Source organism: Drosophila biarmipes, unplaced genomic scaffold (assembly GCF_025231255.1).
Source record: "Drosophila biarmipes strain raj3 unplaced genomic scaffold, RU_DBia_V1.1 ptg000016l, whole genome shotgun sequence".
NCBI lineage: Eukaryota > Metazoa > Arthropoda > Insecta > Diptera > Drosophilidae > Drosophila > Drosophila biarmipes.
The window spans coordinates 741,802-768,625 of record NW_026114534.1 but is presented as its reverse complement, the minus strand read 5'-3'; the positions used below and the strand labels follow the sequence as shown (position 1 = coordinate 768,625).

At 40.5% G+C, this 26,824-nt stretch overlaps 3 non-coding genes and 1 pseudogene across 3 annotated transcripts; all 4 read left to right on the top strand.

Annotated features, from left to right (window-relative positions):
• The first annotated feature begins 29 nt into the window (after nucleotides 1-29).
• Nucleotides 30-9,533, top strand: LOC127011992 (large subunit ribosomal RNA; annotated as a pseudogene).
• A 6,437-nt stretch (nucleotides 9,534-15,970) lies between these two features.
• On the top strand, nucleotides 15,971-17,965 carry LOC127011897 (small subunit ribosomal RNA). The gene has a single exon (XR_007765355.1). It is a non-coding gene; the product is annotated as a small subunit ribosomal RNA (ribosomal RNA).
• A 1,204-nt stretch (nucleotides 17,966-19,169) lies between these two features.
• On the top strand, nucleotides 19,170-19,348 carry LOC127012025 (5.8S ribosomal RNA). Its single transcript, XR_007765448.1, has one exon. It is a non-coding gene; the product is annotated as a 5.8S ribosomal RNA (ribosomal RNA).
• Nucleotides 19,349-19,750: 402 nt separating this feature from the next.
• On the top strand, nucleotides 19,751-23,721 carry LOC127011948 (large subunit ribosomal RNA). The gene has a single exon (XR_007765407.1). It is a non-coding gene; the product is annotated as a large subunit ribosomal RNA (ribosomal RNA).
• The last annotated feature ends 3,103 nt before the right edge of the window (nucleotides 23,722-26,824 follow it).

The following is a 26,824-nucleotide window of genomic DNA, read 5'->3' as shown; positions in this document are numbered from 1 at the left end:
AAGAATTAATTGCATATAAAAGTTATACACAACCTCAACTCATATGGGACTACCCCCTGAATTTAAGCATATTAATTAGGGGAGGAAAAGAAACTAACAAGGATTTTCTTAGTAGCGGCGAGCGAAAAGAAATCAGTTCAGCACTAAGTCACTTTGTCTATATGGCAAATGTGAGATGCAGTGTATGGAGCGTCAATATTCTAGTATGAGAAATTAACGATTTAAGTCCTTCTTAAATGAGGCCATTTACCCATAGAGGGTGCCAGGCCCGTATAACGTTAATGATTACTAGATGATGTTTCCAAAGAGTCGTGTTGCTTGATAGTGCAGCACTAAGTGGGTGGTAAACTCCATCTAAAACTAAATATAACCATGAGACCGATAGTAAACAAGTACCGTGAGGGAAAGTTGAAAAGAACTCTGAATAGAGAGTTAAACAGTACGTGAAACTGCTTAGAGGTTAAGCCCGATGAACCTGAATATCCGTTATGGAAAATTCATCATTAGAATTGTAATATTTAAACAATATTATGATAATAGTGTGCATTTTTTCCATATAAGGACATTGTAATCTATTAGCATACCAAATTTATCATAAAATATAACTTATAGTTTATTCAAATTAATTTGCTTGCATTTTAACACAGAATAAATGTTATTAATTTGATAAAGTGCTGATAGATTTATATGAATACAGTGCGTTAATTTTTCGGAATTATATAATGGCATAATTATCATTGATTTTTGTGTTTATTTTATGCACTTGTAGGATTAACAATGCGAAAGATTCAGGATACCTTCGGGACCCGTCTTGAAACACGGACCAAGGAGTCTAACATATGTGCAAGTTATTGGGATATAAACCTAATAGCGTAATTAACTTGACTAATAATGGGATTAGTTTTTTAACTATTTATAGCTAATTAACACAATCCCGGGGCGTTCTATATAGTTATGTATAATGATATTTATATTATTTATGCCTCTAACTGGAACGTACCTTGAGCATATATGCTGTGACCCGAAAGATGGTGAACTATACTTGATCAGGTTGAAGTCAGGGGAAACCCTGATGGAAGACCGAAACAGTTCTGACGTGCAAATCGATTGTCAGAATTGAGTATAGGGGCGAAAGACCAATCGAACCATCTAGTAGCTGGTTCCTTCCGAAGTTTCCCTCAGGATAGCTGGTGCATTTTAATATTATATAAAATAATCTTATCTGGTAAAGCGAATGATTAGAGGCCTTAGGGTCGAAACGATCTTAACCTATTCTCAAACTTTAAATGGGTAAGAACCTTAACTTTCTTGATATGAAGTTCAAGGTTATGATATAATGTGCCCAGTGGGCCACTTTTGGTAAGCAGAACTGGCGCTGTGGGATGAACCAAACGTAATGTTACGGTGCCCAAATTAACAACTCATGCAGATACCATGAAAGGCGTTGGTTGCTTAAAACAGCAGGACGGTGATCATGGAAGTCGAAATCCGCTAAGGAGTGTGTAACAACTCACCTGCCGAAGCAACTAGCCCTTAAAATGGATGGCGCTTAAGTTGTATACCTATACATTACCGCTAAAGTAGATGATTTATATTACTTGTAATATAAATTTTGAAACTTTAGTGAGTAGGAAGGTACAATGGTATGCGTAGAAGTGTTTGGCGTAAGCCTGCATGGAGCTGCCATTGGTACAGATCTTGGTGGTAGTAGCAAATAATCGAATGAGACCTTGGAGGACTGAAGTGGAGAAGGGTTTCGTGTGAACAGTGGTTGATCACGAGTTAGTCGGTCCTAAGTTCAAGGCGAAAGCCGAAAATTTTCAAGTAAAATACAAATGCCAAACAAATATATATATTATATAAAATCTAGCTAAATTAATATACTTGAATAATTTTGAACGAAAGGGAATACGGTTCCAATTCCGTAACCTGTTGAGTATCCGTTTGTTATTAAATATGGGCCTCGTGCTCATCCTGGCAACAGGAACGACCATAAAGAAGCCGTCGAGAGATATCGGAAGAGTTTTCTTTTCTGTTTTATAGCCGTACTACCATGGAAGTCTTTCGCAGAGAGATATGGTAGATGGGCTAGAAGAGCATGACATATACTGTTGTGTCGATATTTTCTCCTCGGACCTTGAAAATTTATGGTGGGGACACGCAAACTTCTCAACAGGCCGTACCAATATCCGCAGCTGGTCTCCAAGGTGAAGAGTCTCTAGTCGATAGAATAATGTAGGTAAGGGAAGTCGGCAAATTAGATCCGTAACTTCGGGATAAGGATTGGCTCTGAAGATTGAGATAGTCGGGCTTGATTGGGAAACAATAACATGGTTTATGTGCTCGTTCTGGGTAAATAGAGTTTCTAGCATTTATGTTAGTTACTTGTTCCCCGGATAGTTTAGTTACGTAGCCAATTGTGGAACTTTCTTGCTAAAATTTTTAAGAATACTAATTGGGTTAAACCAATTAGTTCTTATTAATTATAACGATTATCAATTAACAATCAATTCAGAACTGGCACGGACTTGGGGAATCCGACTGTCTAATTAAAACAAAGCATTGTGATGGCCCTAGCGGGTGTTGACACAATGTGATTTCTGCCCAGTGCTCTGAATGTCAAAGTGAAGAAATTCAAGTAAGCGCGGGTCAACGGCGGGAGTAACTATGACTCTCTTAAGGTAGCCAAATGCCTCGTCATCTAATTAGTGACGCGCATGAATGGATTAACGAGATTCCTACTGTCCCTATCTACTACTCAGTCGGTGTTAGATTGCTCGTGCGAACAGACGTGTTTTCCGTACGCTCCGCGAGTGTAGCCAATATTGACTGATAGAGACCAGATACGAAGCTAGAAACAGCACGAAAATTCGTGTTTTGTGCCTGCGAACCCTTTTTTTCCCTGTGTAAAAGTGGTGAAACCGGGTGAAATTGGGTTTTTCCCATTGGAAATTTTCCATTGCGCCACGTGTGTCACGAGAGAGGCGCTCTCTTGAGAGAGGCGTTAGGCTTATTTAGGCACATTTTGCCTAAAACAGCTGTGCGGTTTGTGTCATCGCTAAACTTTTATCAGCTGATCAGCTGATAGAGCTTTCCGACCAGCTGATAATAAAGGGGTAAGTCCTTGGTGGAAAAGCTTTTGGGTTGGAACTGCCGATAACCGGCGGATGGCGCCACCCAAAATGGATGTTGGAGATTCTGGCAGTGAGAGTGCTAGTAGTAGGGGAAGCAGTGGGGGCAGAGGACGACCCAGAGGTAAGCGCAATAAAGCGCCGCTGAGGGACGCCTCTAGGTGCAAGTTGATGGCACTGGATGCAACTGCCGCTGACACTGCGACAGCCCCTGCCGCTGCCGCTGCCGCTGCCGCTGCCCCTGCTGCTGCCGCTGCCGCTGCCCCTGTCGCTGCCCTTGCCGCAGCCCCTGCCGCTCCCGCAGCCCCCGCCGCTGCTGCATCCTATGCTGAACACGAGAAGACCTTCGTTGCACCAGCCAGTCCTCTAAAATCCTTCTCGGATAGGGAGTGGAGAGGTAATGGTGCCGTCGCTGCCGAGATGGGGGACATCCGATCGGAGATCGGTAGGATGTTCATGGTCTCCTATGCCAACCCGGCCACAAATGTGAAGGTGCAGTCCGTAGCCAACCGCTACGAGGAGGTTGTTGCAGCCCTCCTTATACGGATTGGAGTGCTTGAGGACCGCCTTAAGAAGCAGGCACCGGTTGCCTCGGCCGTCTCATACGCAGCCGCCGCTGCTAGAGGCGCGCACCTTATCGCCTCACCTGCTGCCCCTGTCGCCCCCTATGCCCCTGTAGCCGCACCGCGGAAAATCCGGGAGACCTGGTCGGCAGTCGTTGCATGTGATGATCCGGCCTTATCAGGGAGGCAAATTGCGGACAAGGTCCGCAAAGAGGTAGCGCCTGCTTTGGGCGTCAGAGTGCATGAGGTGCGAGAGTTGAAGCGGGGCGGCGCGATTATTCGCACGCCATCGCAGGCGGAGATGTCGAAAATCGTTGCCTCCGCAAAATTCGCTGAGGTGGGCCTTAAGGTGTCCAAAAACACTGCCGCAAAACCCAGGGTGACGGTACAGGATGTGGACACCACTGTGACGCCGGATGAGTTCATGATGGAGTTAAAAGAGAAAAACTTCGAGGAGATGTCGCTGAAGGAGTTCCAGAAGGCGGTAGTCCTGGCGACCAAGCCCTGGTCAGCAGCTAACAGCGCCACTATAAACGTGACGCTGGAAGTAGATGATCAGGCGTTGGCCGTTCTCGAAAGCGGGAGGGTGTATATCAAGTGGTTCTCTTACCGCTGCCGCTCTCAAGTGCGCACCTATGCGTGCCACCGATGCCTTGGTTTTGACCACAAAGTCAGCGAGTGTCGGTACGCTAGAGAAAACCAGGTCTGCCGCCAGTGCGGACAGAACGACCACGTCGCGGCGAAGTGCAAAAATGCGGTGGACTGCCGTAACTGCCGCCATAAAGGGCTACCCTCGGGGCACTATATGCTCTCGGGTGGATGCCCGATATATAGCGCTGTGCTAGCCAGGGTGCAAGCTAGACATTAACATGTTCAGCTTCATCCAAGCGAATTGTGGTCGAGGCCGTTGCGCTGTCATCGAGCTTGCAAAGCGGATGAGAGATGCTGGCCACCTGTTCGCACTCATTCAGGAGCCCTATGTGGACGCAGGCAAGCGTCTCACTGGACTCCCTGGAGGCATGAGAATCTTCGCTGACAAAAGGAAGAAAGCTGCCATCATCGTGGACGACCCGTCTGCCATCTGCATGCCCATCGAGACATTGACGACGGATTATGGAGTGTGCGTGAGTGTCACAGGAAAATACGGCACCATTTTTCTGTCCTCCGTATACTGCCAGTACTCAGCTGCCCTGCAGCCCTACACTGACTACCTGGATACGGTTCTGCTGCTAGCCAGCAGGACACCGACAATCCTCGGACTTGATGCGAATGCGGTTTCCCCGATGTGGTTCAGCAAAACTCCAGCTAACTCTGGAGACCGTCTGAATCGCGAACGGGGACAGCACATGGACGAGTGGATCATCGCAAGCGGTGTCTGTGTGCTTAATACGGCCAGCCAGGTGTTCACGTTCGATAATCACCGCTCCAGAAGTGATATCGACGTGACCTTCACCAACGAAGCAGCGCGTGTGTGGGCAACATACGAATGGAGAGTTGACTTCTGGGAGCTGAGTGACCACAACATCATCACTGTTGAGGTTACTCCAGATCCAAGCAGTACTGTTGAGAGCCTAGCTCCGGTACCGCAATGGAGGCTCTCCAATGCAAGTTGGCGAAGATTCAGAGTAGAACTAAGGGATGTAGCTGAATGTCTCGAGGAACTGGAGGAATCGCCGTTGGATGATCATGTGTCAGCCCTTCGCTCCATCGTACACGAAGTGTGCGACAGGGTAATAGGGCGCAGGATACCTGCAGCAAGGGGAAACGTAATATGGTGGAATCCTGAACTGAGTACCAAGCGCCAAGAGGTCAGGAGACTGAGGCGCAGGCTGCAGGCAGCTCGTCGGAGTGGCACCGGCGATGTTGAGCGACTTGCCGCTGGATTAAGGCTTGCCTCAGGCCAGTATAAGAAGCTTATCCTGATGACAAAGGAACAAAACTGGCGGGACTTCGTGGGACGGCACAGGCCAGTATAAGAAGCTTATCCTGATGACAAAGGAACAAAACTGGCGGGACTTCGTGGGACGGCACAAGGATCCATGGGGGCACGCCTACCGAATATGCCGAGGCCGGAAAAAGACAACCGATCTTGGATGTCTTAGGTCGAACGGCGCGCTACTTACGACATGGCACGACTGCGCAGATATACTCCTCCGCAACTTCTTCCCTGTTGCGGAATCCACAGTGCGTGAGGGTATAACTCCTGCTGCTCCACCGACCCTCGAAGCCTTCGAGGTGGCAACCAGCGTCGCGAAGCTGAGAAGCCGGCGATCGCCGGGAATGGACGGCATCACGGGTGGGATCGTCAAGGAGGTATGGCGTGCTATCCCTCAGCACCTGACGAAGTTGTACTCTCGATGCCTCTCGGAAGGATATTTTCCTGCCGAGTGGAAACACCCGAGAGTGATACCGCTGGTAAAGGGGCCAGATAAGGACAGGAGCGATCCTGCCTCTTATCGTGGCATATGCCTTTTGCCAGTGTTCGGAAAGGTGCTGGAAGGGATCATGGTGAATCGACTGAAGGATGTGCTACCGGATGGCTGCAGATGGCAATTTGGATTTCGGCCTGGACGCTGCGTTGAGGATGCGTGGATGCACGCTAAAAACACCGTTTCCACCAGCCGCGAGAGGAGGGTGCTGGGAATCTTTGTTGATTTCAAGGGTGCCTTCGACAATGTTGAGTGGAACGCGGTGCTGGATCGGCTTATCGACGTCGGCTGTCGAGAGATAGACTTGTGGAAAAGTTATTTCTCCGGTCGAAGTGCCAGTATCATCAGCAGTTACGAAGCGGCCACAGTGTCGGTTACACGGGGCTGCCCGCAAGGGTCCGTCAGTGGTCCATTTATTTGGAACCTACTGATGGATGTGCTGCTTCAGCGCCTGGAGCCACATTGTGCTCTGAGCGCGTTTGCAGATGACTTGCTACTTTTCGTCGATGGGAATTCCCGTGCCGATCTGGAGCGAAAGGGTGAGCAGTTGATGGACATCGTGGGAGCCTGGGGAGCTGAGATTGGAGTGAGTGTGTCAACCAGCAAGACGGCAATCATGTTGCTGAAAGGGAATCTTTCAGACACTAGGAGACCGACGGTACGGTTTGCTGGAGCAAGCCTGCCATACGTCACCAAATGCCGGTACCTTGGCATCTTAGTCGGCGAGCGGATGAGCTTTCTCCCGCATATCTCTGCTCTCAGAGATCGGCTGGCTGGAGTTGCCGGAGGGCTAGCACGGGTGCTCCGAGTCGATTGGGGGCTCAGCTCCCGTGCTAAGAGGACGATATATAGCGGACTCATGGTCCCCTGTGCACTCTTCGGTGCCTCGGTCTGGTACAAGGCGGCGAGCAAGGGCAAGTCCTTAAGACTCCTCACCTCGTGCCAGAGGACCATCCTATTAGGATGCCTACCGGTATGCCGCACAGTGTCCACGGTGGCACTGCAGGTGCTTGCTGGTGCTCCTCCAATGGATTTAGATGCTCACAGGATGGCAGTGAAGTTTAAGCTCAGAAAGCACGTTCCCCTGGACGAGAGCGACTGGCTCTATGGACAGGACTTGTCTGTGTTGGACTGGAAATCCAAGATGGCTCTGCTAGACGAATGTCTGCTAAATGAGTGGCAACTCAGATGGGACCAAGCGGCTCACGGTTTTGTGACTCGCCAGTTTTTCCCAGAGGCAGCGTTCGTCTACAAGAGGAAGGACTTTGTCTTCACCTTAAGAGCCGGATTCTTGCTGACAGGACACGGGTCGTTCAACGCTTTCCTCCATGGTAGAACCCTCAGCACCACAACCGCATGCTCATGTGGAGAGGAGAGTGAGGACTGGCTTCACGTACTATGTGAGTGCCGCCTCTATAGCGATTTGCGTGACTTGGATGCCCTTGGCATTGTTCGAGTCCAAGAACGATGGAACGTCGCAGGAGTAGTCGAGACCCCAGAACGGATGCGTCTCCTAGGAGCTTTTGCTGATGCTGCCTTCTCGAGGCGTAGGATGGAAGCGACGAGGGATGAACCGCAGGCGCCGGGACAATAGTCCCAAAACCCCCTTGCCGTGTGGCAACGGCGAAGAATACTGCCACAGCTTGTCATTGCTTGTCGTAGGAGGCGACTAATATGACATGGTTGCCCCATCCGAGCTTGTCGGAGCTGAAGGGGTGAGGCCCACCGAGCCTGAAATTTCGGTGCCACGGGTTGAGTGGTTCTCCAAGGCTACTCATTGAGGTCGGCCCCCTAGTGGGAGTTTCGTGGTGGCTGTGGTTGACACCTATATCGCGGGTAGAGTCCCCGGGCTCGACGTGGATGTTGCGTTAATACAACTCGGGTGCTGCGACCCAAAGAACAGTAGAGATTTTAGATAGATCTCGCCCCTATGCAAGGGGGAGTGCTTGCCCGACAAGCAAGTACTTAAATTGCTACTGGGGTGGTTGCTATGTACATAGCTATAGCTTCTAGTCCAGGGCGTTGGTTTGGCGCTTAACCCAGACCCTTGCATTATATACTCCCTTGTGGGTATATTAGAATGCCGTGGCTGTAATCCCTTCAGTGCGGAACACGTCACGTTAAATAAGTTCGGAGGGATCCGAGACACACCTGTCCCTATCTACTATCTAGCGAAACCACAGCCAAGGGAACGGGCTTGGAATAATTAGCGGGGAAAGAAGACCCTTTTGAGCTTGACTCTAATCTGGCAGTGTAAGGAGACATAAGAGGTGTAGAATAAGTGGGAGATATTAGACCTCGGTTTGGTATCGCCAATGAAATACCACTACTCTTATTGTTTCCTTACTTACTTGATTAAATGGAACGTGTATCATTTCCTAGCCATTATACGGATATATTTATTATATCTTATGGTATTGGGTTTTGATGCAAGCTTCTTGATCAAAGTATCACGAGTTTGTTATATAATCGCAAACAAATTCTTTAATAAAACGGTGCATTTATGTATTTTTGATTTGAAAATTTGGTATAACTCCAATTACTCAGGTATGATCCAATTCAAGGACATTGCCAGGTAGGGAGTTTGACTGGGGCGGTACATCTCTCAAATAATAACGGAGGTGTCCCAAGGCCAGCTCAGTGCGGACAGAAACCACACATACAGCAAAAGGGCAAATGCTGACTTGATCTCGGTGTTCAGTACACACAGGGACAGCAAAAGCTCGGCCTATCGATCCTTTTGGTTTAAAGAGTTTTTAACAAGAGGTGTCAGAAAAGTTACCATAGGGATAACTGGCTTGTGGCGGCCAAGCGTTCATAGCGACGTCGCTTTTTGATCCTTCGATGTCGGCTCTTCCTATCATTGTGAAGCAAAATTCACCAAGCGTTGGATTGTTCACCCATGCAAGGGAACGTGAGCTGGGTTTAGACCGTCGTGAGACAGGTTAGTTTTACCCTACTAATGACAAAACGTTGTTGCGACAGCATTCCTGCGTAGTACGAGAGGAACCGCAGGTACGGACCAATGGCACAATACTTGTTCGAGCGAACAGTGGTATGACGCTACGTCCGTTGGATTATGCCTGAACGCCTCTAAGGTCGTATCCGTGCTGGACTGCAATGATAAATAAGGGGAAATTTGCATTGTATGGCTTCTAAACCATTTAAAGTTTATAATTTACTTTTTAAACGACAATGGATGTGATGCCAATGTAATTTGTAACATAGTAAATTGGGAGGATCTTTGATCACCTGATGCCGCGCTAGTTACATATAAAAGCATTATTTAATACAATGACAAAGCCTAGAATCAATTGTAAACGACTTTTGTAACAGGCAAGGTGTTGTAAGTGGTTGAGCAGCTGCCATACTGCGATCCACTGAAGCTTATCCTTTGCTTGATGATTCGATAATAAAATTGCATAATTTATTTGTTGTGTTGAACTTCTTATATAAAGTTCAACCAACAATCTATTTGTATGCATTGATTGTTTGCTTGGCTTTGTGGCGAATTTTTAATCCTTTATATATTACATTCCTAAGGTCTAGATTTTCAAGTAAGAGACCAATTTGATTAACATATCAATATAAGTACAACTCGACCATCTAATAATAACAATATGAATCGTCATCTTATTAGTGACGCGAAGATTGGCAAACATATAATATAAAAATATTCCTAAGGTCTAGATTTTCAAGTAAGAGACCAATTTGATTAACATATCAATATAAGTACAACTCGACCATCTAATAATAACAATATGAATCGTCATCTTATTAGTGACGCGAAGATTGGCAAACATATAATATAAAAATATTCCTAAGGTCTAGATTTTCAAGTAAGAGACCAATTTGATTAACATATCAATATAAGTACAACTCGACCATCTAATAATAACAATATGAATCGTCATCTTATTAGTGACGCGAAGATTGGCAAACATATAATATAAAAATATTCCTAAGGTCTAGATTTTCAAGTAAGAGACCAATTTGATTAACATATCAATATAAGTACAACTCGACCATCTAATAATAATATGAATCGTCATCTTATTAGTGACGCGAAGATTGGCAAACATATAATATAAAAATATTCCTAAGGTCTAGATTTTCAAGTAAGAGACCAATTTGATTAACATATCAATATAAGTACAACTCGACCATCTAATAATAACAATATGAATCGTCATCTTATTAGTGACGCGAAGATTGGCAAACATATAATATAAAAATATTCCTAAGGTCTAGATTTTCAAGTAAGAGACCAATTTGATTAACATATCAATATAAGTACAACTCGACCATCTAATAATAACAATATGAATCGTCATCTTATTAGTGACGCGAAGATTGGCAAACATATAATATAAAAATATTCCTAAGGTCTAGATTTTCAAGTAAGAGACCAATTTGATTAACATATCAATATAAGTACAACTCGACCATCTAATAATAACAATATGAATCGTCATCTTATTACTGACGCGAAGATTGGCAAACATATAATATACAAATATTCCTAAGGTCTAGATTTTCAAGTAAGAGACCAATTTGATTAACATATCAATATAAGTACAACTCGAACATCTAATAATAACAATATGAATCGTCATCTTATTAGTGACGCGAAGATTGGCAAACATATAATATAAAAATATTCCTAAGGTCTAGATTTTCAAGTAAGAGACCAATTTGATTAACATATCAATATAAGTACAACTCGACCATCTAATAATAACAATATGAATCGTCATCTTATTACTGACGCGAAGATTGGCAAACATATAATATACAAATATTCCTAAGGTCTAGATTTTCAAGTAAGAGACCAATTTGATTAACATATCAATATAAGTACAACTCGACCATCTAATAATAACAATATGAATCGTCATCTTATTAGTGACGCGAAGATTGGCAAACATATAATATAAAAATATTCCTAAGGTCTAGATTTTCAAGTAAGAGACCAATTTGATTAACATATCAATATAAGTACAACTCGACCATCTAATAATAACAATATGAATCGTCATCTTTTTAGTGACGCGAAGATTGGCAAACATATAATATAAAAATATTCCTAAGGTCTAGAATCTTAAGCAATAGACCAATTCAACTAAGAGTTGACATATAAAAATATGTTCCTTTTAATGTTAGCAAAATTTTATCGTCACATACTGTTAGTGACGCGAACGTTTTTTTCTCCATGTTTATATGAATGTTTATTCAAAGGTAGAAAGGCAGGATCGTTATTTTATAAGTGAAGCGATAAAAAAATATTATGCAATAGGACATCTATTTATAAATATTTTTAAGTCTTAGAAATTCAAGTAAAGAGATTCAAGAAATTCATTCAACTTAGAGCGCACATATAATTAAAACTATTCCTGAGGTTTAGAAACCAAATTAAATAAAGAGGACATATAAACGTATGTGGTATTTTGATGGTAGTAAAAATGTATCGCGATATTATTAGTGACGCGACCAATTTTTATACTCTTTGCTCCATGTGCAAATATATCTAGTGTTTAGATAGTCAATTAAAAATGACAATTTTAACTAAAAGACTTAAAAAAGTGTTTGTCAAACTTATAATTTTGTCAATACTATATAAAACGCCAATCATATCCTTATAAAAGTAAATACGGTATATGGTTATAAATACAAAACCATATATAAATAAAAAAATGAAATCGTATGTATATGGCTTATAGGTATAATACCTATAAGGCATAATAATGTATAATATTAGCAAATATACATATAAAAGTGCATAAATTGTATAGATATGGCATAAAGAAGGCATTTATGAGAATAGCTAGTAGAATTTGCCCATACACTACTAGCGAAATGAGATATTTATACCTAGTGAGGGCGGCACTAGTACTATAAATTGTGGCAAAATAAATCTTATGCAAATGCATAGGATTTTGTCAATACCGTACAAAAAACTAAGTAAAACGTATGGATATTGAAAAATAAATGGATTATATTCATAAAATACGAATATTTCTTGCATTCTCTTGTTATACGAGAGAATATCATACGGAGCGGGCAGCCCCTAGTATAGTAAGCAGTCGAATGGGAGACAGCGTGTCCAAAAACACCTATAGGGAGGTGGTCGTTGGCGGACCTCTCCTCGTATTGGTCAAACTTATGATTTTGTCAATACTATATAAAACGCCAATCATATCCATATAAAAGTGAATACAGTATATGGATATGAATAAAAAACCATACATAAATAAAAAAAAATATGTATAAAAAATTATACATATATTTATATTAAGCAATCGTATGGATGTGGCTTATAGGTATAATACCTATAAGGCATAATAATGTATAATATAGCAAATATACATATAAAAGTGCATGAATTGTATAGATATGGCATATAAGTGACATATTTATGAGAATAGCTAGTAGAATTTGCCCATACACTACTAGCGAAATGAGATATTTATACCTAGTGAGGGCGGCACTAGTACTATAAATTGTGGCAAAATAAATCTTATGCAAATGCATAGGATTTTGTCAATACCGTACAAAAAACTAAGTAAAACGTATGGATATTGAAAAATAAATGGATTATATTCATAAAATACGAATATTTCTTGCATTCTCTTGTTATATGAGAGAATATCATACGGAGCGGGTAGCCCCTAGTATAGTAAGCAGTCGAATGGGAGACAGCGTGTCCAAAAACACCTATAGGGAGGTGGTCGTTGGCGGACCTCTCCTCGTATTGGTCAAACTTATGATTTTGTCAATACTATATAAAACGCCAATCATATCCATATAAAAGTGAATACAGTATATGGATATGAATAAAAAACCATACATAAATAAAAAAAAATATGTATAAAAAATTATACATATATTTATATTAAGCAATCGTATGGATGTGGCTTATAGGTATAATACCTATAAGGCATAATAATGTATAATATAGCAAATATACATATAAAAGTGCATGAATTGTATAGATATGGCATATAAGTGACATATTTATGAGAATAGCTAGTAGAATTTGCCCATACACTACTAGCGAAATGAGATATTTATACCTAGTGAGGGCGGCACTAGTACTATAAATTGTGGCAAAATAAATCTTATGCAAATGCATAGGATTTTGTCAATACCGTACAAAAAACTAAGTAAAACGTATGGATATTGAAAAATAAATGGATTATATTCATAAAATACGAATATTTCTTGCATTCTCTTGTTATATGAGAGAATATCATACGGAGCGGGTAGCCCCTAGTATAGTAAGCAGTCGAATGGGAGACAGCGTGTCCAAAAACACCTATAGGGAGGTGGTCGTTGGCGGACCTCTCCTCGTATTGGTCAAACTTATGATTTTGTCAATACTATATAAAACGCCAATCATATCCATATAAAATTGAATACAGTATATGGATATGAATAAAAAACCATACATAAATAAAAAAAAAATATGTATAAAAAATTATACATATATTTATATTAAGCAATCGTATGGATGTGGCTTATAGGTATAATACCTATAAGGCATAATAATGTATAATATAGCAAATATACATATAAAAGTGCATGAATTGTATAGATATGGCATATAAGTGACATATTTATGAGAATAGCTAGTAGAATTTCCCCATACACTACTAGCGAAATGAGATATTTATACCTAGTGAGGGCGGCACTAGTACTATAAATTGTGGCAAAATAAATCTTATGCAAATGCATAGGATTTTGTCAATACCGTACAAAAAACTAAGTAAAACGTATGGATATTGAAAAATAAATGGATTATATTCATAAAATACGAATATTTCTTGCATTCTCTTGTTATATGAGAGAATATCATACGGAGCGGGTAGCCCCTAGTATAGTAAGCAGTCGAATGGGAGACAGCGTGTCCAAAAACACCTATAGGGAGGTGGTCGTTGGCGGACCTCTCCTCGTATTGGTCAAACTTATGATTTTGTCAATACTATATAAAACGCCAATCATATCCATATAAAAGTGAATACAGTATATGGATATGAATAAAAAACCATACATAAATAAAAAAAAAATATGTATAAAAAATTATACATATATTTATATTAAGCAATCGTATGGATGTGGCTTATAGGTATAATACCTATAAGGCATAATAATGTATAATATAGCAAATATACATATAAAAGTGCATGAATTGTATAGATATGGCATATAAGTGACATATTTATGAGAATAGCTAGTAGAATTTGCCCATACACTACTAGCGAAATGAGATATTTATACCTAGTGAGGGCGGCACTAGTACTATAAATTGTGGCAAAATAAATCTTATGCAAATGCATAGGATTTTGTCAATACCATACATAAACCGTATGGATATTGAGAAGTTAATAGATTACATCTATAATATGAGAAGTATTTTAGTATTCTTATTAAATAAGAGAATACTATAAGGGTGAGTGGCAAAGAGAATTGAATATACCCGAATGGGAGACAGCGTGTCCAAAAACTACTATAGGTGGTGTGGCAAATATGAGGAAGGCAATATATCCATATAATGAAAATAAAAGTGCGTTTTCTTATTATATAAGAGAACACTATATGGGTGAGTGGCAAAGTAAATTGAATATACCCGAATGGGAGACAGCGTGTCCAAAAACTACTATAGGTGGTGTGGCAAATATGAGGAAGGCAATATATCCATATAATGAAAATAAAAGTGCGTTTTCTTATTATATAAGAGAACACTATATGGGTGAGTGGCAAAGTAAATTGAATATACCCGAATGGGAGACAGCGTGTCCAAAAACTACTATAGGTGGTGTGGCAAATATGAGGAAGGCAATATATCCATATAATGAATATAAAAGTGCGTTGTCTTATTATATAAGAGAACACTATATGGGTGAGTGGCAAAGTAAATTGAATATACCCGAATGGGAGACAGCGTGTCCAAAAACTACTATAGGATGGTCAATGGGCCGGCCGTCTGCTATTGACATATGTCAGTAGAGAAGATATTATCCGTCAAATTTGTTTCTTTATTCATTTATTTGAATACGAGACTTGGCTCCGCGGTTAATATTTTAAGCCCAAAGATAATAACGTTGAAACAAAGGCCAAGTTTCTATTGTACATAGAATAACAAATTGTTTCCGAATTTTATCGTTAATTTTAGGAGGTAGGCTAACATGATTTATATTATATGTGTATTATTAAATAATAATAGTACATAAAAGTCTACCAAAGAAATATAAAAATGTAATTATGAATACATTTTCAATATTAATATCAACTTATATTGTTGATAATAAAAAATAGCTATTAAGAGAGTTATTTAAGAAATTATATAATATATAATAAAGAGTATATATATAAATAATATATAAGTATATATTATTTAAGAAATAAATATAGTAGTAATAATTATATATATACACTCGGTTCTATTTTATATATTACCAGAGACTTATATGGATATATATAGATAAATTTTAAATTTATCGTCAAAATACAAATGATTAACTCAATATCTTATATTGGTTAAACAAAAATTGTACATGTGTGGATACAATATATTATGTATGTCGAACAAAAATGATATTTTAGAATGAAATGTGCATATATAAAGAAAATATATGAAAAATAAATATTGTGTTTATAAAGAATATGATTCTTTTTGACATCAATAAAAACTTGTTATTATTAGTGGCGAAACAAGTATAAATTGGAAAACAAACGTATACGAATGCTATATAAAAATGGCCGTATTCGATAGAAATAAAATCTATAACAACATATATATTGCTAATTTCTATTCAAAAAATATGAATGAAATATGAATAAAAACATTATTCTGGTTGATCCTGCCAGTAGTTATATGCTTGTCTCAAAGATTAAGCCATGCATGTCTAAGTACACACGAATTAAAAGTGAAACCGCAAAAGGCTCATTATATCAGTTATGGTTCCTTAGATCGTTAACAGTTACTTGGATAACTGTGGTAATTCTAGAGCTAATACATGCAATTAAAACATGAACCTTATGGAACATGTGCTTTTATTAGGCTAAAACCAAGCGATCGCAAGATCGTTATATTGGTTGAACTCTAGATAACATGCAGATCGTATGGTCTTGTACCGACGACAGATCTTTCAAATGTCTGCCCTATCAACTTTTGATGGTAGTATCTAGGACTACCATGGTTGCAACGGGTAACGGGGAATCAGGGTTCGATTCCGGAGAGGGAGCCTGAGAAACGGCTACCACATCTAAGGAAGGCAGCAGGCGCGTAAATTACCCACTCCCAGCTCGGGGAGGTAGTGACGAAAAATAACAATACAGGACTCATATCCGAGGCCCTGTAATTGGAATGAGTACACTTTAAATCCTTTAACAAGGACCAATTGGAGGGCAAGTCTGGTGCCAGCAGCCGCGGTAATTCCAGCTCCAATAGCGTATATTAAAGTTGTTGCGGTTAAAACGTTCGTAGTTGAACTTGTGCTTCATACGGGTAGTACAACTTACAATTGTGGTTAGTACTATACCTTTATGTATGTAAGCGTATTACCGGTGGAGTTCTTACATGTGCTTAGATACTTGTATTTTTTCATATGTTCCTCCTATTTAAAAACCTGCATTAGTGCTCTTAAACGAGTGTTATTGTGGGCCGGTACAATTACTTTGAACAAATTAGAGTGCTTAAAGCAGGCTTCAAATGCCTGAATATTCTGTGCATGGGATAATGAAATAAGACCTCTGTTCTGCTTTCATTGGTTTTCAGATCAAGAGGTAATGATTAATAGAAGCAGTTTGGGGGCATTAGTATTACGACGCGAGAGGTGAAATTCTTGGACCGTCGTAAGACTAACTTAAGCGAAAGCATTTGCCAAAGATGTTTTCATTAATCAAGAACGAAAGTTAGAGGTTCGAAGGCGATCAGATACCGCCCTAGTTCTAACCATAAACGATGCCAGCTAGCAATTGGGTGTAGCTACTTTTATGGCTCTCTCAGTCGCTTCCCGGGAAACCAAAGCTTTTGGGCTCCGGGGGAAGTATGGTTGCAAAGCTGAAACTTAAAGGAATTGACGGAAGGGCACCACCAGGAGTGGAGCCTGCGGCTTAATTTGACTCAACACGGGAAAACTTACCAGGTCCGAACATAAGTGTGTAAGACAGATTGATAGCTCTTTCTCGAATCTATGGGTGGTGGTGCATGGCCGTTCTTAGTTCGTGGAGTGATTTGTCTGGTTAATTCCGATAACGAACGAGACTCAAATATATTAAATAGATATCTTCAGGATTATGGTGTTGAAGCTTATATAGCCTTCATTCATGGTGGCAGTAAAATGTTTATTGTGTTTGAATGTGTTTATATAAGTGGAGCCGTACCTGTTGGTTTGTCCCATTATAAGGACACTAGCTTCTTAAATGGACAAATTGCGTCTAGCAATAATGAGATTGAGCAATAACAGGTCTGTGATGCCCTTAGATGTCCTGGGCTGCACGCGCGCTACAATGAAAGTATCAACGTGTATTTCCTAGACCGAGAGGTCCGGGTAAACCGCTGAACCACTTTCATGCTTGGGATTGTGAACTGAAACTGTTCACATGAACTTGGAATTCCCAGTAAGTGTGAGTCATTAACTCGCATTGATTACGTCCCTGCCCTTTGTACACACCGCCCGTCGCTACTACCGATTGAATTATTTAGTGAGGTCTCCGGACGTGATCACTGTGACGCCTTGCGTGTTACGGTTGTTTCGCAAAAGTTGACCGAACTTGATTATTTAGAGGAAGTAAAAGTCGTAACAAGGTTTCCGTAGGTGAACCTGCGGAAGGATCATTAATGTTTTAATATCCTTACCGTTAATAAAATATTTGTTTATATTATAATAAATACATTATAGTATTACAAATAAAATATGAATTGCCAAAATGTATATGAGATCTATTATAGATCAAATGAAATTTCGAACAAGCAAATCGAAATAATGCAAATATTAAAATTATATATTGTATTTAATACATATGAGAGAAATTAATAAGCAGCCAAAGCAAACAAATAAAAATTCGAACAAGCAAATCGAATTATTAAAATAATAATATTAAATTATTATTGTATATCCTTACCGTTAATAAAATATTTGTTTATATTATAATAAATACATTATAATAATACAAATAAAATATGAATTGCCAAAATGTATAATGAGATCTAATATAGATCAAATAAAATTTCGAACAAGCAAATCGAAATAATGCAAATATTAAAATTATATATTGTATTTAATGCATATGAGAGAAATAATAAGCAGCCAAAGCAAACAAATAAAAATTCGAACAAGAAAATCGAATTATTAAAATAATAATATTAAATTATTATTGTATATCCTTACCGTTAATAAAATATTTGTTTATATTATAATAAATACATTATAGTAATACAAATAAAATATGAATTGCCAAAATGTATATGATCTAATATAGATCAAATGAAATTTCGAACAAGCAAATCGAAATAATGCAAATATTAAAATTATATATTGTATTTAATACATATGAGAGAAATAATAAGCAGCCAAAACAAACAAATAAAAATTCGAACAAGCAAATCGAATTATTAAAATAATAATATTAAATTATTATTGTATATAAACACAATTAAAATACTGTGTGTATATGGACCATAATATACACGCGTTGCGATATGTATTGTTCATCTCAGTTATGCGCATACATTGGATAATGCAACAACCTAAAATGTACAATGTTGTACCTGGTTTTATACAGGTTAATGTTTTATATAAATTTCAATTTATATCGCTAAAAAAGTATTAATATATATATATATATATTTATTTACAATAAATGCAATTTAAAAAGAAATACTTTGATATATATTGGTTATATAAAACTAAGACATTTCGCAGCATTCGTTTTAGGTATAAAAATAAATTTATTGAAGGAATTGATATATGCCAGTAAAATGGTGTATTTTTAATTTCTTTCAATAAAAACATATTTGACAAAATTAAGAAACCAATTTATAAAACTCTAAGCGGTGGATCACTCGGCTCATGGGTCGATGAAGAACGCAGCAAACTGTGCGTCATCGTGTGAACTGCAGGACACATGAACATCGACATTTTGAACGCATATCGCAGTCCATGCTGTTATGTACTTTAATTAATTTTATAGTGCTGCTTGGACTACATATGGTTGAGGGTTGTAAGACTATGCTAATTAAGTTGCTTATACAAATTTTATAATGAAATTTTATAAGCATATGGTATATTATTGGATAATAATAATTTAATTATTTTATTCATAATATTAAAAAATATATGAAAAACATTATCTCACATTAGTAAATAATTTGAATGTGAAAAACGAAGAGAAATATTTTCTTTTTCAATCAAATGATACTGAGAAATGTCTAGCATAAAAATTTATCTAGAATTGTCTCTTATTAATGATTAGAAAATAGAAAACCGTTGACAATATTATTGTTCTTCGTTGATTCGTTAAATCAAACAAATGCCATTTATATACAGATATTATTAATATAACGAATTTAATAAAATGTTTTATCATTATATATAAAGAATTAATTGCATATAAAAGTTATACACAACCTCAACTCATATGGGACTACCCCCTGAATTTAAGCATATTAATTAGGGGAGGAAAAGAAACTAACAAGGATTTTCTTAGTAGCGGCGAGCGAAAAGAAATCAGTTCAGCACTAAGTCACTTTGTCTATATGGCAAATGTGAGATGCAGTGTATGGAGCGTCAATATTCTAGTATGAGAAATTAACGATTTAAGTCCTTCTTAAATGAGGCCATTTACCCATAGAGGGTGCCAGGCCCGTATAACGTTAATGATTACTAGATGATGTTTCCAAAGAGTCGTGTTGCTTGATAGTGCAGCACTAAGTGGGTGGTAAACTCCATCTAAAACTAAATATAACCATGAGACCGATAGTAAACAAGTACCGTGAGGGAAAGTTGAAAAGAACTCTGAATAGAGAGTTAAACAGTACGTGAAACTGCTTAGAGGTTAAGCCCGATGAACCTGAATATCCGTTATGGAAAATTCATCATTAGAATTGTAATATTTAAACAATATTATGATAATAGTGTGCATTTTTTCCATATAAGGACATTGTAATCTATTAGCATACCAAATTTATCATAAAATATAACTTATAGTTTATTCAAATTAATTTGCTTGCATTTTAACACAGAATAAATGTTATTAATTTGATAAAGTGCTGATAGATTTATATGAATACAGTGCGTTAATTTTTCGGAATTATATAATGGCATAATTATCATTGATTTTTGTGTTTATTATATGCACTTGTAGGATTAACAATGCGAAAGATTCAGGATACCTTCGGGACCCGTCTTGAAACACGGACCAAGGAGTCTAACATATGTGCAAGTTATTGGGATATAAACCTAATAGCGTAATTAACTTGACTAATAATGGGATTAGTTTTTTAACTATTTATAGCTAATTAACACAATCCCGGGGCGTTCTATATAGTTATGTATAATGATATTTATATTATTTATGCCTCTAACTGGAACGTACCTTGAGCATATATGCTGTGACCCGAAAGATGGTGAACTATACTTGATCAGGTTGAAGTCAGGGGAAACCCTGATGGAAGACCGAAACAGTTCTGACGTGCAAATCGATTGTCAGAATTGAGTATAGGGGCGAAAGACCAATCGAACCATCTAGTAGCTGGTTCCTTCCGAAGTTTCCCTCAGGATAGCTGGTGCATTTTAATATTATATAAAATAATCTTATCTGGTAAAGCGAATGATTAGAGGCCTTAGGGTCGAAACGATCTTAACCTATTCTCAAACTTTAAATGGGTAAGAACCTTAACTTTCTTGATATGAAGTTCAAGGTTATGATATAATGTGCCCAGTGGGCCACTTTTGGTAAGCAGAACTGGCGCTGTGGGATGAACCAAACGTAATGTTACGGTGCCCAAATTAACAACTCATGCAGATACCATGAAAGGCGTTGGTTGCTTAAAACAGCAGGACGGTGATCATGGAAGTCGAAATCCGCTAAGGAGTGTGTAACAACTCACCTGCCGAAGCAACTAGCCCTTAAAATGGATGGCGCTTAAGTTGTATACCTATACATTACCGCTAAAGTAGATGATTTATATTACTTGTAATATAAATTTTGAAACTTTAGTGAGTAGGAAGGTACAATGGTATGCGTAGAAGTGTTTGGCGTAAGCCTGCATGGAGCTGCCATTGGTACAGATCTTGGTGGTAGTAGCAAATAATCGAATGAGACCTTGGAGGACTGAAGTGGAGAAGGGTTTCGTGTGAACAGTGGTTGATCACGAGTTAGTCGGTCCTAAGTTCAAGGCGAAAGCCGAAAATTTTCAAGTAAAATACAAATGCCAAACAAATATATATATTATATAAAATCTAGCTAAATTAATATACTTGAATAATTTTGAACGAAAGGGAATACGGTTCCAATTCCGTAACCTGTTGAGTATCCGTTTGTTATTAAATATGGGCCTCGTGCTCATCCTGGCAACAGGAACGACCATAAAGAAGCCGTCGAGAGATATCGGAAGAGTTTTCTTTTCTGTTTTATAGCCGTACTACCATGGAAGTCTTTCGCAGAGAGATATGGTAGATGGGCTAGAAGAGCATGACATATACTGTTGTGTCGATATTTTCTCCTCGGACCTTGAAAATTTATGGTGGGGACACGCAAACTTCTCAACAGGCCGTACCAATATCCGCAGCTGGTCTCCAAGGTGAAGAGTCTCTAGTCGATAGAATAATGTAGGTAAGGGAAGTCGGCAAATTAGATCCGTAACTTCGGGATAAGGATTGGCTCTGAAGATTGAGATAGTCGGGCTTGATTGGGAAACAATAACATGGTTTATGTGCTCGTTCTGGGTAAATAGAGTTTCTAGCATTTATGTTAGTTACTTGTTCCCCGGATAGTTTAGTTACGTAGCCAATTGTGGAACTTTCTTGCTAAAATTTTTAAGAATACTAATTGGGTTAAACCAATTAGTTCTTATTAATTATAACGATTATCAATTAACAATCAATTCAGAACTGGCACGGACTTGGGGAATCCGACTGTCTAATTAAAACAAAGCATTGTGATGGCCCTAGCGGGTGTTGACACAATGTGATTTCTGCCCAGTGCTCTGAATGTCAAAGTGAAGAAATTCAAGTAAGCGCGGGTCAACGGCGGGAGTAACTATGACTCTCTTAAGGTAGCCAAATGCCTCGTCATCTAATTAGTGACGCGCATGAATGGATTAACGAGATTCCTACTGTCCCTATCTACTATCTAGCGAAACCACAGCCAAGGGAACGGGCTTGGAATAATTAGCGGGGAAAGAAGACCCTTTTGAGCTTGACTCTAATCTGGCAGTGTAAGGAGACATAAGAGGTGTAGAATAAGTGGGAGATATTAGACCTCGGTTTGGTATCGCCAATGAAATACCACTACTCTTATTGTTTCCTTACTTACTTGATTAAATGGAACGTGTATCATTTCCTAGCCATTATACGGATATATTTATTATATCTTATGGTATTGGGTTTTGATGCAAGCTTCTTGATCAAAGTATCACGAGTTTGTTATATAATCGCAAACAAATTCTTTAATAAAACGGTGCATTTATGTATTTTTGATTTGAAAATTTGGTATAACTCCAATTACTCAGGTATGATCCAATTCAAGGACATTGCCAGGTAGGGAGTTTGACTGGGGCGGTACATCTCTCAAATAATAACGGAGGTGTCCCAAGGCCAGCTCAGTGCGGACAGAAACCACACATAGAGCAAAAGGGCAAATGCTGACTTGATCTCGGTGTTCAGTACACACAGGGACAGCAAAAGCTCGGCCTATCGATCCTTTTGGTTTAAAGAGTTTTTAACAAGAGGTGTCAGAAAAGTTACCATAGGGATAACTGGCTTGTGGCGGCCAAGCGTTCATAGCGACGTCGCTTTTTGATTCTTCGATGTCGGCTCTTCCTATCATTGTGAAGCAAAATTCACCAAGCGTTGGATTGTTCACCCATGCAAGGGAACGTGAGCTGGGTTTAGACCGTCGTGAGACAGGTTAGTTTTACCCTACTAATGACAAAACGTTGTTGCGACAGCATTCCTGCGTAGTACGAGAGGAACCGCAGGTACGGACCAATGGCACAATACTTGTTCGAGCGAACAGTGGTATGACGCTACGTCCGTTGGATTATGCCTGAACGCCTCTAAGGTCGTATCCGTGCTGGACTGCAATGATAAATAAGGGGCAATTTGCATTGTATGGCTTCTAAACCATTTAAAGTTTATAATTTACTTTTTAAACGACAATGGATGTGATGCCAATGTAATTTGTAACATAGTAAATTGGGAGGATCTTTGATCACCTGATGCCGCGCTAGTTACATATAAAAGCATTATTTAATACAATGACAAAGCCTAGAATCAATTGTAAACGACTTTTGTAACAGGCAAGGTGTTGTAAGTGGTTGAGCAGCTGCCATACTGCGATCCACTGAAGCTTATCCTTTGCTTGATGATTCGATAATAAAATTGCATAATTTATTTGTTGTGTTGAACTTCTTATATAAAGTTCAACCAACAATCTATTTGTATGCATTGATTGTTTGCTTGGCTTTGTGGCGAATTTTTAATCCTTTATATATTACATTCCTAAGGTCTAGATTTTCAAGTAAGAGACCAATTTGATTAACATATCAATATAAGTACAACTCGACCATCTAATAATAACAATATGAATCGTCATCTTATTAGTGACGCGAAGATTGGCAAACATATAATATAAAAATATTCCTAAGGTCTAGATTTTCAAGTAAGAGACCAATTTGATTAACATATCAATATAAGTACAACTCGACCATCTAATAATAACAATATGAATCGTCATCTTATTAGTGACGCAAAGATTGGCAAACATATAATATAAAAATATTCCTAAGGTCTAGATTTTCAAGTAAGAGACCAATTTGATTAACATATCAATATAAGTACAACTCGACCATCTAATAATAACAATATGAATCGTCATCTTATTAGTGACGCGAAGATTGGCATCCTGAACTGAGTACCAAGCGCCAAGAGGTCAGGAGACTGAGGCGCAGGCTGCAGGCAGCTCGTCGGAGTGGCACCGGCGATGTTGAGCGACTTGCCGCTGGATTAAGGCTTGCCTCAGGCCAGTATAAGAAGCTTATCCTGATGACAAAGGAACAAAACTGGCGGGACTTCGTGGGACGGCACAAGGATGATCCATGGGGGCACGCCTACCGAATATGCCGAGGCCGGAAAAAGACAACCGATCTTGGATGTCTTAGGTCGAACGGCGCGCTACTTACGACATGGCACGACTGCGCAGATATACTCCTCCGCAACTTCTTCCCTGTTGCGGAATCCACAGTGCGTGAGGGTATAACTCCTGCTGCTCCACCGACCCTCGAAGCCTTCGAGGTGGCAACCAGCGTCGCGAAGCTGAGAAGCCGGCGATCGCCGGGAATGGACGGCATCACGGGTGGGATCGTCAAGGAGGTATGGCGTGCTATCCCTCAGCACCTGACGAAGTTGTACTCTCGATGCCTCTCGGAAGGATATTTTCCTGCCGAGTGGAAACACCCGAGAGTGATACCGCTGGTAAAGGGGCCAGATAAGGACAGGAGCGATCCTGCCTCTTATCGTGGCATATGCCTTTTGCCAGTGTTCGGAAAGGTGCTGGAAGGGATCATGGTGAATCGACTGAAGGATGTGCTACCGGATGGCTGCAGATGGCAATTTGGATTTCGGCCTGGACGCTGCGTTGAGGATGCGTGGATGCACGCTAAAAACACCGTTTCCACCAGCCGCGAGAGGAGGGTGCTGGGAATCTTTGTTGATTTCAAGGGTGCCTTCGACAATGTTGAGTGGAACGCGGTGCTGGATCGGCTTATCGACGTCGGCTGTCGAGAGATAGACTTGTGGAAAAGTTATTTCTCCGGTCGAAGTGCCAGTATCATCAGCAGTTACGAAGCGGCCACAGTGTCGGTTACACGGGGCTGCCCGCAAGGGTCCGTCAGTGGTCCATTTATTTGGAACCTACTGATGGATGTGCTGCTTCAGCGCCTGGAGCCACATTGTGCTCTGAGCGCGTTTGCAGATGACTTGCTACTTTTCGTCGATGGGAATTCCCGTGCCGATCTGGAGCGAAAGGGTGAGCAGTTGATGGACATCGTGGGAGCCTGGGGAGCTGAGGTTGGAGTGAGTGTGTCAACCAGCAAGACGGCAATCATGTTGCTGAAAGGGAATCTTTCAGACACTAGGAGACCGACGGTACGGTTTGCTGGAGCAAGCCTGCCATACGTCACCAAATGCCGGTACCTTGGCATCTTAGTCGGCGAGCGGATGAGCTTTCTCCCGCATATCTCTGCTCTCAGAGATCGGCTGGCTGGAGTTGCCGGAGGGCTAGCACGGGTGCTCCGAGTCGATTGGGGGCTCAGCTCCCGTGCTAAGAGGACGATATACAGCGGACTCATGGTCCCCTGTGCACTCTTCGGTGCCTCGGTCTGGTACAAGGCGGCGAGCAAGGGCAAGTCCTTAAGACTCCTCACCTCGTGCCAGAGGACCATCCTATTAGGATGCCTACCGGTATGCCGCACAGTGTCCACGGTGGCACTGCAGGTGCTTGCTGGTGCTCCTCCAATGGATTTAGATGCTCACAGGATGGCAGTGAAGTTTAAGCTCAGAAAGCACGTTCCCCTGGACGAGAGCGACTGGCTCTATGGACAGGACTTGTCTGTGTTGGACTGGAAATCCAAGATGGCTCTGCTAGACGAATGTCTGCTAAATGAGTGGCAACTCAGATGGGACCAAGCGGCTCACGGTTTTGTGACTCGCCAGTTTTTCCCAGAGGCAGCGTTCGTCTACAAGAGGAAGGACTTTGTCTTCACCTTAAGAGCCGGATTCTTGCTGACAGGACACGGGTCGTTCAACGCTTTCCTCCATGGTAGAACCCTCAGCACCACAACCGCATGCTCATGTGGAGAGGAGAGTGAGGACTGGCTTCACGTACTATGTGAGTGCCGCCTCTATAGCGATTTGCGTGACTTGGATGCCCTTGGCATTGTTCGAGTCCAAGAACGATGGAACGTCGCAGGAGTAGTCGAGACCCCAGAACGGATGCGTCTCCTAGGAGCTTTTGCTGATGCTGCCTTCTCGAGGCGTAGGATGGAAGCGACGAGGGATGAACCGCAGGCGCCGGGACAATAGTCCCAAAACCCCCTTGCCGTGTGGCAACGGCGAAGAATACTGCCACAGCTTGTCATTGCTTGTCGTAGGAGGCGACTAATATGACATGGTTGCCCCATCCGAGCTTGTCGGAGCTGAAGGGGTGAGGCCCACCGAGCCTGAAATTTCGGTGCCACGGGTTGAGTGGTTCTCCAAGGCTACTCATTGAGGTCGGCCCCCTAGTGGGAGTTTCGTGGTGGCTGTGGTTGACACCTATATCGCGGGTAGAGTCCCCGGGCTCGACGTGGATGTTGCGTTAATACAACTCGGGTGCTGCGACCCAAAGAACAGTAGAGATTTTAGATAGATCTCGCCCCTATGCAAGGGGGAGTGCTTGCCCGACAAGCAAGTACTTAAATTGCTACTGGGGTGGTTGC